Raw genomic sequence first — 15,493 nt, forward strand, 5'->3', positions numbered from 1 at the left:
AGAAGAAGAAGAAGAAGAAGAAGAAGAAGAAGAAGAAGAAGAAGAAGATATTCACATTGCAAAAAAGCTGATGAATTGATTCGTTAATACATTTCAAGTTTTGCCCATTCAAAGTTAATTAATCTAATTTACCCAGGTTGGCGGGATGAGGCATTACTAGCACTGGAGTTCGCTTCCTCTGCTGCAGTGGACAACACCATCAACAAAGTTATGTTTCATTTTGCGCGCTTTTTTAGAATTTGTTGAAAGTCCGAAACTCTGTTTCAATCAATAAGTCAATTATTCTTTTTTAAAGAAATACACATTAATGAATAGGCATTTTCTGTTGGTTTTTGAAATCTTACAGTGAACATGTTAAAAGGCACCAGCATTGTTCCCAAGATCTCTTTAACCGAACCCAAGTAGTAGAAAATGTTTATTTAGTTTTTGTGTGTTTCAATAAATATAGTATTGTTTATTAGATGGGGCATTCAAAGTTAATTAATCTAATCTTGGATAATACTAGTTTATATGCACTTTTATTCATATGTTTAATATTTGTTTGTATTATTTTTGTACTTGATTTAATTTTATATGAACTTTATATGGGGACATGTGGTGCTGCTTCTGTTCAAATGTTTCAGCGTCTACTGTACCGGAAGGGTCCCACCAGCCACCAGAAGAGATGCCCCTTGCAGTGGAGTTGGCTACTGATGACCCCCCCCCCCCCTCCACCCCCAATGAGGCGATGGCTCATAGCAAGACTGGATGAAGTAAGAATAGGTGTTAAAACCTAATTCAAATATATTTTGATAAAAAATAATGATAATAGTGAAATGTAAAATGCGTACAGTTAGTGATAGTTCTAGTGTTAAATATGTAATGGACGGTGATTATGGTCTTGTATTCGGAGAATGAAGATGAGGATGAGAAGGCGGGTGAGGATAAGGATGAAGATGAGGATGAGAAAAAAGAAGAATGCTTTTGCTCCTGGTGATGATGGTGGTACTGCTACTGCTGCTGATGATGATGTTGCTGCTGCTGCTCCTGCTGCTGCTGATGGTGAAGATAAGGATCATAGAGATGAGGATAAAAAAGAAGAATGCTTCTGCTCCTGGTGATGGTCGTGGTGGTGTTGCTGCCGATGATGATGATGATGGTGGTGTTGCTACTGCTGCAGATGATGATGATGATGATGATGATGATGATGATGATGATGATGATGATGCCAGATGAAGATATTGACAGATGAAGTTTATGACAGGTGAGGACGATGATGATAGTGATGAGGATGCAGAGGGGTGAGAAGAAGAAGAAGAAGAAGAAGAAGAAGAAGAAGAAGAAGAAGAAGAAGAAGAAGAAGAAGAAGAAGAAAGATATTCACATTGCAAAAAAGCTGATGAATCGATTCGTTAATACATTTCAAGTTTTGCCCATTCAAAGTTAATTAATCTAATTTACCCAGGTTGGCGGGATGAGGCATTACTAGCACTGGAGTTCGCTTCCTCTGCTGCAGTGGACAACACCATCAACAAAGTTATGTTTCATTTTGCGCGCTGTTTAGAATTTGTTGAAAGTCCGAAACTCTGTTTCAATCAATAAGTCAATTTTTCTTTTTTAAAGAAATACACATTAATGAATAGGCATTTTCTGTTGGTTTTTGAAATCTTACAGTGAGCATGTGAAAAGGCACCAGCATTGTTCCCAAGATCTCTTTAACCGAACCCGAGTAGTAGAAAATGTTTATTTAGTTTTTGTGTGTTTCAATAAATATAGTATTGTTTATTAGATGGGGCATTCAAAGTTAATTAATCTAATCTTGGATAATACTAGTTTATATGCACTTTTATTCATATGTTTAATATTTGTTTGTATTATTATTATTGTACTTGATTTAATTTTATATGAACTTTATATGGGGACATGTGCTGCTGCTTCTGTTCAAATGTTTCAGCGTCTACTGTACCGGAAGGGTCTCACCATCCACTCGTAGAGATGCCCCTTGCAGTGGAGTTGGCTACTGATGACTCCCCCCCCCCCCCAATGAGGCGATGGCTCATAATAAGACTGGATGAAGTAAGAATAGGTGTTAAAACCTAATTAAAATATATATTGATAAAAAATAATGATAATAGTGAAATGTAAAATGCGTACAGTTAGTGATAGTTCTAGTGTTAAATATGTAATGGACGGTGATTATGGTCTTGTATTCGGAGAATGAAGATGAGGATGAAAAGGCGGGTGAGGATAAGGATGAAGATGAGGATGAGAAAGAAGAAGAATGCTTTTGCTCCTGGTGATGATGGTGGTGGTGCTGCTACTGCTGCTGATGATGATGGTGCTGCTGCTGCTCCTTCTGCTGATGATGGTGAAGATAAGGATCAGAGAGATGAGGATAAAAAAGAAGAAGAATGCTTCTGCTTCTGGTGATGGTCGTGGTGGTGTTGCTGTCGATGATGATGATGATGGTGGTGTTGCTACTGCTGCAGATGATGATGATGATGATGATGATGATGATGATGATGATGATGATGATGATGATGATGATGCCAGATGAAGATATTGACAGATGAAGTTTATGACAGGTGAGGACGATGATGATAGTGATGAGGATGCAGAGGGGTGAGAAGAAGAAGAAGAAGAAGAAGAAGAAGAAGAAGAAGAAGAAGAAGAAGAAGAAGAAGAAGAAGAAATACACATGAATGAATAGGCATTTTCTGTTGGTTTTTAAAATCTTACAGTGAACATGTTAAAAGGCACCAGGATTGTTCCCAAGATCTCTTTAACCGAACCCGTCTAGCATAAAATGTTTATTCAGTGTTTGTGTGTTTCAACGAATATAGTATTGTTTTTCTAGATGTGGCTTCCTTTTCTTTTAGATTGAATGTTATTAATACTATATTCATCACTTGGAAAGGCTTAAGAAAACCTGATTTTTTTTCTTGTTTTGGATAATACTAGTTTTTATGCACTTTTATTCATATGTTTGATATTTGTTCAAATTACTATTGTTCTTGATTTAATTAAATACAAACTTTATATGGGCAAGTGTTGTGCTGCTTCTGTTCAAATGTTTCAGCGTCCACTGTTCCGGAAGGGTCCAACCATCTACCCGAAGAGATGCCCCTTGCAGTGGAATTGGCTACTGATGACAATCCACCAATGAGGCGATGGCTCAAGGCGGGACTGGATGAAGTAAGAATATGTATTGAAACATAATTCATATATATAATTATATATATATATATATATATATATCGGTAAAAAAATAATGATTGTTTTGGAATATAGTACTTTATAAGCAATTTTATTTATATGTTTAATATTTGTTTGCATTTTTATTGTACTTGATTTAATTATATATAAACTTTATATGAAAACATGTGGTGATGCCTCTGTTCAAATGTTTTAGCGTCCACTGTACCGGAAGGATCCAAACATCCACCCGATAAGATGCTCCCTGAATTTGGAATCTCATATCGCTGTTAAGACATGGAAACGACTTGATTTATTTATTCGAATATTTGTAGAATAGTTATATATATATATATATATATATATATATATATATATATATATATATATATATATATATATATATATATATTGTTATGACGCTTAATTGTATTTATGTAGTTTGCTAGGTGAACGATTTCATTGGTTTCGTTTTTTGTCGTGTGGTCGGGCTAAAGTATCTGTCTATATTTATCAGATAGCATTAACCAATCAAATTACCTGACAGTCATTACGTGCTATACCCATGCAGCTAATGAATACCATTCACCACTGTTTCTTTGTCTTCCGCGAATGAACATCGCATGAACCCGATACAATTTTATTTTTCCACAATTAAACATAAATTTCGTATGGAGGTCCTATAACTTTTACTCTATTTGCAGTCTGTTTGCATTTGCCATACATGCTTGTTTTGAATGATAATTGTTTTCTCGAGTTTAACGTCGGGGTTTTGTTTAAGTCTAATGTGTCTGTTTTTATCTGTGTTTGTATCTGGCTGGTGGATTTTTGCCGCCGGACAAGTAATCAATGTGTACCATATTGTTTGTACAAATATATTTTTTGACATTTTCATTAAATGCCCAGTTACAAACATATTTGTTCTTGTTTTGAATACTTACAAGCTTGGGATAAGATAGTCATCAAATAGCCTTGTAGTCGTTAATAAATTAATGGTCTGCAAAATCCTGGTACAACATATAAATATATTAATATAATTACCTAAATTTACAGCAACGTATTGAAGTACTACAGGGGATGACGGGAACATATATACTTTGTCATGGTCTAAATGCCCACACCGGGATAGGGCTTTGGGCAGAGCACATTTAGTTTTGTACACTTCTATTTCCACAAAACTAACATTTGTTAGTGAAAAACTCCTAACCTGTTTTAAACTATTACCGAGAAACAGTATCTATAAAACGCATAATTTACTCCCCAAACATTGCTAAATTTAAGGGTTCATGTATGAGTATAACACCTGAAAACAATCTCGCGTGAAACATTAAAAAGAGTGTTGATTGTTGAATAGTTGATTCTGATAACAATTTAGTCATATTATATCCAGTGAAATCATTCAATAAGGCATTGAACGTAGTTCTATAATTTGAAAGTGTTATGACATGCGAGTTCATGAGTTAAATATTGCAATACACGGGGTTCACTGTTGAATAATGCCAACCCTTTTGAATGAGGAATAATGCCGCAGTAGTGTTCATATTAGAATCCAAAGAATGGCTGTCCAAAAACAATAACTTTTGAGTGCAAAATGTTACATATTTAGACGAATGTGGAAAGAAAAAATGGCTCACCTTGCTTAAACACAAAACACCTTGTATCAGTTGTGTTGCCAAACGCTTCGGCAAAGGGCTCATACATGAATTCAGAAATAAAGACATGTTTAGAAAATTGAACCAAGTTCTAAAAAACGAACAATTTAAGAATCGGGGAAATAGAGAATAATCTAATTCATAAACGTCAAGACCATCTGTCGAAATGTACAGCTTATATACTCTATCCACATTGTCGTCATTGCTTTACGGTAAATCAAATCTTTTGTTCTTTCACTGTTACTAAATTCAATGATATATCACTCTGCTCCGTCTGTTGATAAATAAAGCATCCAAACGATAAAAACAATACAAAAAAATATGTTCAACATTTCAAGTGTTCTTTAATTTGTAAAAGTGTCTGTCAGTAAAACAAACAGTATATACAACAACCTTCTGATAAGTTGCAGCTGGCTCGTATCTGGTAGTTATCAACATTTAAAAGTGCTTGGTTTCGATTTTTGAAGAAGGTACAATGTTCTAGTAATTACCATTTAGTAAACCGGTTAGCGCAGTGGTTAGTGCACTCGGTTCCCACCTCCGGTTTCCAACGAAATACTAGACTACCCTCTTGCGCAACATGGTGCCAACGAAAGTAATTAAATAGAAGTTATCATAACTTTCTTCATAATCTCTGTTTCACAAAAAATGTTTATCCTTAAAACGCCGCGACTGCATAATATGCAGTTACCTTTTATTCGTCAAGGATAAAGACTGTCTATTCACGGTCATACCATAGGATTTGCAACTAACAGAAAAATCAGAACAATTGATATTATTAGTATCCAAAATACCATTTTTCCACTCGTATGTATAATAAATTGCAAAGAACAGTTTGAATAATGATGTTATTATTTCGTCTCATTCGTTCGACCTCATTTGGTTGACCTCTTGTGATGGGTTCTGCATGGAACTATCCATAAAATAAAATCTACATCATCAGGAACTTTTTTGCAAAATTTTTTTTGGCGAATACACGTAAACGAAGCAGTTTTTCGGGATGCACGTGTTCGTATAATTTATCAAATATGTATGATCTCCGACTTTTTTACCACAATTTGTTTAATTTGATTATATCTGATTATTTTTCACTGTGTGAGACATGAAAAAATCTAACCTGTTATTAAACCGTTTGAGTACAATTACTATATAGGAATAAAGACAAGCGTTTAACTTCACAGCGTTTTGTTAACAAATCGATCTTGGTTAATTGTGCATGGAATTAGTAGAGCATTTATGCAAAGCAACGACAAGTTTTCAAAGCCTATAAATATTAAACATGGGATTAGAGGTAGAGTCAGAGTATGCATTGCGTAAATATATACTGACATTATAGCTCTGAATGTGTTTATAAGAAAAGGCCCGCCTTGCAGTTCCTATAAATTGTTTACTCCGTAAGTACATATGGAATTGACAGTCTAAAAAGGTTCTGTAAATATCGGAACTCGTCCATATGGCAGTTACGCATTGAAATGATTTTGGGGATCATTGAATTTTCTTGAAATTAAAAAGGTTACCTTGCTTGGAACTCGTAAGTGTTGACGACATTGCATTACACTAACCAGTTTTATAAATAAATGACTTAGTAAAACAGAGCTATATTTTGACTTCGCATATACATAGTGCTGACAAAGAATTCGTTCTAGAATGAATTCCGGGTTAATTTTAAAAATGAAAATTGAATTAGTCCCACATATGCGAGCCAGCTGTAAATTACTGTAGACTTATTTTGGCAGCTAAAACGCAAACAGAACTGCACAGCTGGCACGAGATGTTGTCATTGAACGCGTCGGAGATATTTTCTTGTACATCAGTGATTTTTGCAGCGAGCATTTCCGCTGTACTTAAGTAATGATATTACAAATATATATGGTTTAATTCATGTTTTATCTTTTTGGTACCATGATTTACGACAAGTCTCAAGTCTGAATGCACATTCAATACTTAAAACTGCAAATCTAAATTGTGTTTTAACTTTATTCTTAATGATGACCTTTCCTGTCACTCATAAATTTCTCCGTCTTTGTAAAGATAGTCCGTACTTGCTGCGCAAGCGTCTCAAACACATCCCAAACACTCGCCCGCGCCTCGCTAGCTGCAGTTTCGAAGAAAAAGATATTTAACTCCGCATACAGTCTGCTTACTTCCGTATCAGACACTTGTCTGATTTGATGACGACCAGTCCAACGAGAACCTGTTTTTCAGCTCGAACGTTATGGACGTGCTCAACAATGAATCGCGCCAGGCCAATACTTATCTGATCATTAGGGCAAAAACAATGATTACACAGTCCGCCCATAGAACCTGGCTTGGGAGATCTCTGAAAGAAAAAAAACAACAGCAAAATTGTTTGTGTCGCCTCGCACACTTTATATAAATACATACTCCTTAACGGCGCTAACGTCGGCCAGTAATATCGGAAGAAAGTACGTAATTGCTATTTATATTCTTTAGAAAATAAACCAATGATAATATCTTACATTATCTTGATCAAGAACAGAACAGAACAGAACAGATTTTATTTCAACTTTTGCATAAAGCATCTCGTTACAGTATTCGTACAGAGAAAAGACAAATGTCATAATATGTGATCAACGTGTAAAAGATGGTACATTTAGATAATAGAGTAAACAATAAACTGTAGATATCATATTGTTATATGGAGATTGTTAACAATGTATCAATAAGCTAAATTATAGTAATATAAAGTAATTGATTCCACAAAATAATAGCTAAATAGTGGAAATGTAAATGGTGATAAAGGTGGTTACTCATTTATATCATTAATGATTGTATTACGTCTATCGTTAGCAAATAATAAGTATTTACAAAGATTAACAATAGTTGTTTTACAAGAACAGTTGAGTAATTCAATAAACTTATACATATTTGGTCTAATTCTAAAATATCGTTTAATGTACTGTATCCTTAGATCGTTATAACGACTACAACTTAAAACAAAATGAAATTCGTCTTCAATGTCCTGTGCATCACACAATAAACATATTCTCTCGTTTCTTTGAAGTTTATTTGCCCCATATCTTCCGGTTTCAATACGTAAACAATGGGCTGACACACGTAATTTGGTAAGATATTTTCTAGATGTCTTATTATATAGCAAATTTAAATAACTGCCGATTTCAAACTTATCATGGAGGTGTAAAAATACAGTATTAAGTTTTGTACTGTTAGTAATATCCGCGCGCCACTTCTGTAAAAAAGTATCAGTAAGGCGCTGTTTAAATAGCGGAACAAATGTTTTAACATTATAATTCCATGGGTTGCACCAGACATCATAAAATCCATATCCCTCTAGTAATGTTTTAACATTGTATGCCCAGTTTTTGCGTCCATGTTCACACGACTGAAGGGATTTACGATAAAGGGATGTAAGCAATATATTATTGGAATCTTGTGCCTTGAACCAGTAATTAATTATTTTTAAATATCGGGTAATATATAATGGATAGCGTCCTAATTCGCCATAGACTGCTGCTGTGCACGTTGTTTGCTTGACACCAAGTAGAAATTTACAATATTTAAGGTGTATTCTTTCCAGGTCCTTGGACTTCATAAACCCCCATATCGGACATGCATAATTAAGAATAGACCCGACAAAGGAATCAAATAGTTCTAACGCTATTTTAGGTGGGACATCGTATTTACTTATATTTCTGGTTAATACGTTCATCGCCTTTAGTGCTTTACCCACTACATACTGGTTGTTTAAAACAAATGATCCAGTATAGTTAAAAACAGCACCCAAATAATTAAAATCGTCGACTATCTCCAGGGGTTCATTATTATAGTACCAAGTTTCGTTGGGTCTTGTTGGGCCTCTCTTTCGAAATACTACCACTTTAGTTTTGACAATATGAACTTGTAAACCCCAAGTGTGACAGTATTCATATAATTTGTTTAAACTAGTTTGTAGGTCCTCTGGAGAGTTACCAAATTGACCATATCATCAGCAAATAGCAATATCATAATACATAAATCATATAGTGACAATCCACTTCCAATATCGGATTGTAAATATAATTCCAGGTCTTCTAAGAACAACGCAAATAATATCGGTGAATTATTTAGGCCCTGTTTTAGGCCGATTGAAATGTCGAAAAAGTCAGAGAAGGAATTGCAATGTTTTACACATGATTTGACCACAGAGTACATTGCTCTGAAGTATTTTCCCGTCAAGTCCCATATTAAAAAGCTTATACCAAAGAGCATTCCTATAAACAGAATCGAATGCCTTTTTAAGGTCAATAAACGCACAAGGTAACCTCATCTTCGAACAAAGTGTGTCTTCAATAAGATTATGAAGGACAAATATTGCATCTTCTGTGCTGGACCCTTTTCTAAACCCAAATTGTGCGTCTGATAACAGATTATTGTCTTCGAACCAAGTTTCAGCTCGTTTGGTTAAAATACTAGTAAATATTTTGCCCAGGTTACTGACAAGAGTTATGCCCCTGTAATTATTGGTGGCATTCATATCCCCTTTCTTATATATTGGGACAATATAGCCATATGACCAGGACAACGGAAAGTGACCACTATCTAGTACGACATTAAACAAATCGGTTTAATGACCAACCAATATATCTATAGTTTCAATAAAAAACTCGTTTAATAGATTGCCTATATGGCATGCCGATTTATTCCGCTTAGGGCCCTTAACTGCCGATCTCACTTCTTCTGCCGTTAAAGGAGAGTTTAATTCTTCAAATTTGGGATCGCCAATATTAAAATCGGAATTATTAACAAATTCATCTATTTCGTCAATCTGTGTTGCGCGTATGTCATTAAACAAACCGGAAAAATATTCATTGAAACTATCTGTATCGATATTACCAGTACTGTTATTATTCCTAGATTTAAAATGATTCCAGAAATCTTTCGGCCGTTTATTTCTCAAGTCATACAATTCCTTCGCCTTACGGGTTTTATACGCTCGCTTTTTCTTTTTGATAAGCGTTTTATAAGCGCGTTTATGCTCGTTTAACGATGCTCTATTATACTCCGACTTATTAAGATTAAAATTCTTTAGTGCGTCCGTATATACTTGTTTGGCAATATAACAATCATGGTCGAACCATTTACTTTGCATGTGGCGACTTTTATTACCATTGCTCTGCGTATATTCTTTTTTAAAGTATGGCTCCGCGCTTTTAAGTATTGTAGATGAGAAATCATCAACTACTTTATCTACGTCGCGGTGCTGAGTAAAATCTGCGTCATGGAATATATTATTAATATTATTTAGGCTCGCTATGAGATCCCGTCTAAATAATTTATATTTTTTTGTGTTCCTCGCACCATTTAAAGTATGTCCGCTTTTCATCGGTCCCATCACGCGTATCATCATTGACCGTCCATGTATGTACTTTAATATCAAACGCGATCGGTGCATGGTCACTAGATATATTAAACGGGTTTATATCGAACTGATTTAACAATGTAAAATCAATTTCTCTACATACCAGGTAGTCGATAGTAGTGCAAGTATTATGGCTTAAATATGTGTATGCCCCTTTGTTATTGTCATTACTTAATCTCCCGTTGACAATGCGCGTATTGGTGGCCTTGCAAAAATCAAGCATGCGAATCCCCCTTGTATTACATACTTTATCTTGGGAGGCCCTTCCCGTAAATATATCTGGTAAATAATCATTATCGTCTAAATCTGACACCAAGTTATCATGTTAAATGCTGTCAGGCCTTTCACCCAAGATCAAGAAAGATCCTGTTTGAAAGCAAAAGGCTTAACCGAACGTATTTGGATTTGTTATTTAAAAGCTTTACATCGGCTGGACTTAATTTGTCTTTGTAAGAAGTTAACTTTACCCGTTTCCCGGCATTTTTACATGATTCAGAATTACCCCAAAACTTCTCTCTGGATATCTTACATTTTGTATCACATTGAAGTTATTATTATTAAACAAAATCAACAGGTGAAGGAGTTCGTTTAAGAAAAACAACAAAACAAAAACGGAACAAGTATATCTATTCGAGTAAATGGATATTACCTGACCTCTTTCAGAGGATGGTATATATGACCGCTAGTAAACTTGTGCTTACAATGTTGATATTTGTTAACCTGTCAGTAATGCAATTGTTTTGACATAAATCGTTGTAAAAGTGTCTGTTTACTCTTCCTGGTATTTAGGTGCCAATATGATGTTCTACCCGCAATGTCCAGGATTTTATTTTTGACCTTGTATCAGTATTATCTAAATGAGCATGACAAAGTTTATTTCGACATACTCATAAATCATTTCAATTCACCGTGACACTTATTAATACGACTTGGGTTTTTTTACAACTTGCAAACAACAATGACATCCAGTTGACTTCATCGGTATTGTAATACATTTAAGTCTTTTTTCATAATTATTTTACTTCAACGATATTTTGTGAACTTGTCAGTATGACAAATCAACTTTGTTTTTACAGAGCGTATGCATACATTTGTATTTCCTATTGTGTATTGCCAAGTGAAGAAGTAAAAATATACATACGGAGATCAGACGTCGCCTAAAACATGTACAATTTTCTTACCGGGTTGTACGTTCCTTACATGAGCAATGGTTGACAAGCTTCTTTTGTACCCATGAGTTGAACCAAAACATCAGGGCCATCATAGGAGCAAAGAAAAGAAGTAGTAGCCACATGCACCATAGAAGGAATTAATATCCTGAAATTCAAGCCAGTATTATATTTCTCATACCCATTCACGTTTTTTGATTGTTTTCTTTTCTCAATGTCGATTTATCAAAGCCAAACATTTCAAAATTTAGAAGTTGTTAAACGTTTTTTTCCGTGAATACCATTCTATAACCTCCTATAGAAAACAACAAAATCAATACTTTTCAATGGTATTTTGTTGGAAGCCTCAGTGAAGCACTTGGGAAACCGATGAAGTCTCAGTAAAGCACTTGGGAAACCGATAAACACATACAGCATGAACTAGCAACATGAGCCAAGTATTTCTTGGTAACAACTTGCCTGACAAAAATGGAGCTTACAGACGTGGTCGACTGGCCGAGGAAAAACTGAGATAAAACCCTCCTTCTGGGGAAAACTCAGAAACCTCTGCCCGTTTGTCATCCAGATTTACAGGATTTGTCTCGTACCACTAGATGTCGGGCATCATCACCCATAGTTTCCTTAACAAAGATGTATAGAAAACATATCATTTTAATGATTCATGTATACGTACTTTATCAAGTTATACAAATGTATATTACATGATTATGTTCTTTGAAGATAAATGAAAAACATATTAATCATTCATATGATGAAATTGCATAGTAACAGAAGCCTTTCACAATAAACATTTTTTTGTAAAATTTAACAATCAATTGAATCGATGTGAACGGATCGGTTCCCCAAAGCTGAATGCCTTTACATTCATATTCGCACGAATTCCTCGTGCTTATCAATCGCCACCTGGCGGTTATTTCATTATAAACAAGGGAAATTATTTTCCTTCTAATTCGTTTTACTCAAACGTAGGAAATTAAACTATTACCATTTGTTTTTGCTTGTGAGTGCTGTTGATGCACTTTTGAAAAACGAAACGGCAGCTGCAAACGTTTGCCTCGATAACACAGTTGAAGAAGAACTATACAAGGTAAAACGAATATCACAGAGTTAAAATAACTAATACATTTAAATTAAGCCGACGTGACCAATCATGACCCGTTACCAATGTTATACGTTACATATCATAAAGTGAACCAACCGAAGAAACGGACATTGAATATTTTTAAATGGTAACGACGACAATTATAAATAAGTCCGTGCCTTAGTGCATTCGGTGATAATACTTTTGTTTGTAAATCATCGAAACCGTTTAAATAAAACAAGGCGGACAGCTAGTCTCATATTTTGGAAGTTGGTTTTGCTTACAAAACATCTAGAAATATTTTCAAGAAATGTTTTAAAAACATCTTGCAATTACAGTTTCTAAACAACAGTAAGTGGTTGTTTTTTTTGGCTTGTTAAGATGCTGGGATACAGGTGAGGTGAAGTACTCAAAAATTGGCTCAACCAGCGTTTCCTTTGTAATTTAGAGAGGGCAAGCCAATACTTAATATAAATGATTTGTAGAAACTGGCACGTGGCAATACTGCTTTGTGTGTTCCTCGTTAGGTCGTCCAATTGTCTTTGGGTTTTTGATATTTGCTTTTAATTAAGCAGGGTCATAAAAAGTACGTTTCAGTATCGAAATATTTAATATTTATTTCAATACGTGTTGGGGACTATCAGGGAAGCCACAGGAGAGGTAATAATACAATGGAAATTACAGAAGCAACACATCCTGCTTAGATAAACAAGAATAAGTAGGCTCACGACAAAATAGTATGTGATTCCTTGGCTAGTTTTCACATTAGTATTATCTTGCGCTCTTGTAGGTGAAAACAGGTGTCTCATGACGAAAACTCTGTCATGGCTTGAACTTCGGACTACCATGCTTTATTTCACGGAGAATTCTACTACTCTTCTAGTGTTGTGTTGATATCGTACGAAATGATCTTAGGACATTTACACAACATACTCACACAACATGCCATGCCATTCGTAGGTAACAGACGTTTGGTGTAATTCTCCCGACGATTCTCAAACAGTACACAATTCAATTCATATTCACAAGTTACTTCTGCGTTTCTCCTACGTTGTTCGTAGTATCTCATTTCATAGCTACAGACCTGCGACATAACCACGATCTCTTCTGCCTTCTTCGTCTGATTCTGTCACGAAAGCATCTAAACTTTTATTCATTGTGCATGAAGTACAAAATAAAACTACGACAGGTATGCGTAGAAAATAAATAAGAAAATGGTATACACACACAGAAGCTTGTATTCACGTTGACGTTTTGAACTACACAAGGTGGTGATAAGCAATTACTGACGCATTAGCATTTTTATTATTCTTCCAAATATCTGATCGTCAAAAGTATGTACAAAATCGACTATTCGTAAGCCTCAAAATCGCTGAGTCCTAGTTGCAACAGCTGTATATGTCAGACAGTTAAATTCAAACATGCATAAAATACATTGATTTTGTATAAATAAAATGTCATCGTCAGTTTTTTTGGCTGCCGGGTTTGTCCGTGTAGTTGTTATTTCATGTGTGTTAATTTCGGTTTCCAAATCACAAACATTCTTAACTTTACATCCAGTAACAAATTACTTTTGGACTTATAAGTATAAATTACAAATGTTAGTGTTTGAAGTTGTATTTTGTCAAATGAAATGACAGAAGTTTTCTAATTGCCGATCTATTTATTTATGCTGTCCAGGCATACCGGTAGATTTAAAAAGGGGCTTGGGCAGCAGACACGAATTAGTTTCAAACGCTTAGCCGTTTAATATTGTTAATATGCATTATCAAATAAAAGTGGTCTCCAGGCTGCGCATAACGCGTGTTAGCAAAACCTTACATATCTTCTTAATAGCAAACCAATACCTTGTAATATCAAAAACATAAACTTTCTTCAAGGCTATTGCTAGATTAGTTTGCATTGTTTTGTACGTTGTATTTATATTAACATGAAAACATAAGGTGTATGTTTACAATTTAGCCAAACGAATAAATGCTTTTTCCGAAAAGATAATACCAAAATAAGCACAATGCTTGCAAAATTTGCTAAATACATGTATTACGCAATTATTACTACATTGCTGGATAAATAAAGATAAAGCAATACAAACGTTTAATGTAGGATTCATCACAGCATCCTACACCAGGTGTGCGCTAATTTGTGTATTTGTCTGTCAGTGCAATGCAAACATTGAATAAAACAATCTTTTCATAAGTTGCAGCTGTTGCGCGTCTGGTTGCTATCAACAATTAAGATGTGACCTATTACGTACCTCTCAAATATCAATTCCTCTATTCGCGTCTAATAACAACTACGCAAACCTTTAGCTTTGGCAATGAGATAGGATTGAAAGCTATTGACGGGACCTATCCCTTCTGAACGTTTCTGAACCGTCCTCTTTCCCAACTAAATTTCATTTTAAATTACGGTTAAAATACTGGTTAATTAGTTTTGCGTTCAAATCGTACGAACACAGATATTTTAATCTCAATTAGTTTGCTGTTAAACTCACTTGCGAACAAATGCGAAGTGAAATATTTAAATGTTATTATTCTTAAGTTAATAGCGTATTTTATTTTGATTGAGCTGTTTACAAATCTTCAACACATAATACATAACACACAATAATTATATCAAACTTTAAATCAATTAATCGGGTAGTTATAACAATAACAATAACGTTAAGAAAGTATGTTGTATGATTGTTTTGATGAAATATCTTCATACGTTATGACGTTATATTTCAGTACTACAGTTTGGTATAAAAGTGCTGATAAGTTTCTTTCGAGTAATGTTATAAATATGATATATATATATATATATATATATATATATATATATATATATATATATAGAGAGAGAGAGAGAGAGAGAGAGAGAGAGAGAGAGAGAGAGAGAGAGAGAGGGAGAGAGAGAGAGAGAGAGAGAGAGAATACTTTTCCTACCCTGATTATTCCTGGGGGGGGATTAATAACTGTCCATTTATAAAAGATAGTAGACCTAAGAATCGCTTCGACTTGTGAGGGTAACCGCCATATATGATAATGGCTAAACT

This window comes from Mya arenaria, chromosome 6 (genome assembly GCF_026914265.1).
Source record: "Mya arenaria isolate MELC-2E11 chromosome 6, ASM2691426v1".
NCBI lineage: Eukaryota > Metazoa > Mollusca > Bivalvia > Myida > Myidae > Mya > Mya arenaria.